The sequence below is a fragment of the Grammomys surdaster genome, unplaced genomic scaffold (genome assembly GCF_004785775.1).
Source record: "Grammomys surdaster isolate TR1022 unplaced genomic scaffold, NIH_TR_1.0 126054, whole genome shotgun sequence".
Taxonomy (NCBI): domain Eukaryota; kingdom Metazoa; phylum Chordata; class Mammalia; order Rodentia; family Muridae; genus Grammomys; species Grammomys surdaster.
The window spans coordinates 1-1,289 of NW_021620865.1; the positions used below are offsets into that span (position 1 = coordinate 1).

At 44.2% G+C, this 1,289-nt stretch overlaps 1 long non-coding RNA gene across 1 annotated transcript in view; it reads right to left on the minus strand.

Moving 5' to 3' along the window:
• Positions 1 to 801: 801 nt before the first annotated feature.
• LOC114610701 overlaps positions 802 to 1,289 on the minus strand; it is a 5,291-nt gene continuing 4,803 nt past the window's right edge. Inside the window, exon 3 of the long non-coding RNA XR_003709722.1 lies at positions 802 to 1,014. This is a non-coding gene — a long non-coding RNA (uncharacterized LOC114610701). The remainder of the gene's footprint in view (positions 1,015 to 1,289) is intronic.

The following is a 1,289-nucleotide window of genomic DNA, read 5'->3' on the forward strand; positions in this document are numbered from 1 at the left end:
CACACACACACACACACACACACACACACACACACACACACACACACGGCGCTCTGTCCATGTCTTATCTTTAGGCTTTTTCTCCATGAGATCCTTCCCAATCACGCCAACTATTTAGCACTGCCTTTTGGACGTTAAGTCTGTTTTTAACACTCAGGGCAGTGTGCCAGCCCACCAACACCACAATCACCAGTGTGCCTGCTGAGAATGCAGATGCCTGCTCCTCCCCAGAAAGACCCAATCATAACCCAGGGAGCGGGGTTTCTGGCTGTGTAATATACTACTCTGTGAGAGTCATGTTTTCTGTTGTTAACTAAGGAAATACACTTTTAAAATTCCCTCTATTCTCTTCTCTCTGTGCCTGCACCCTTTCTCTTCCCCCTCCCCCCTCCCCTGGGGGACTAAATCCTTAGAGCCAGTAAACTCTCTTGAGAGCAGCTTCCCAATAAACTTGCCTTTAATATATTTTAAGAAAAAAACAAAAAAACAAAAAACCAACCCTATTATCAGATGTTTCATTGTTATGATCTTCAAAGGGGAAATTAACTAATTAACCACTTTTTTTCATTTAAGTTTTCTACACCATGTGAATGATATTCTGCATCTGATGTTCCCACTTAGACATAAGTAGTTTTAAGAACACTGTGAGACAAGAAGACAACCTTAAGGAATCAATTTTCACCTAAGAAGAATCCTAAAACTCCATTTGCTGCTCCCAAACACTGCTGTGGTTGGATGGAAGTGCCGCTCACATAAAGAGAAGGGGAAGGGAAGAGATGACGGGCATTAACTCACATCCACCGAATGTGGTTCTTAGATTTCTTTTCCACCAGTTCGATGCCATCCAAGACATTGGTGATGTCATATACTCGCCTCTTCCGGACACCCAGTTTTGTGGCAACCTTGTTTAAGTCAAGAATGCCCCCGGGGCAGATCTAACAAGATCCATAAACTTCCGAGTTAAATACACCAGCAACGACACATCAAACCGAGGCCTCTACACTTTCAGAGCTTCTGTAAAGGAGGACAGAGTACCATGTGAACCGACATTTCTCTGCCCTCCGGGTCAGTCGCTTAGTCCCTCAGGATCAGACCAGACAGAGACAGACACCCCCACCCTCCCCTGCCGCTGCACACCAATCCATCCATCACTGCTAGTTTCTATGGAAACATTTCTCTAGCTGAATGAAAAGTAATTTGGCCTCAGCTGGTCTAAGCAAACTTGTCAGGTTTCAATAAAGCCCAGTGTGAGTTTCCACTAATACTCATTTTTACAAGTCTCATATCTC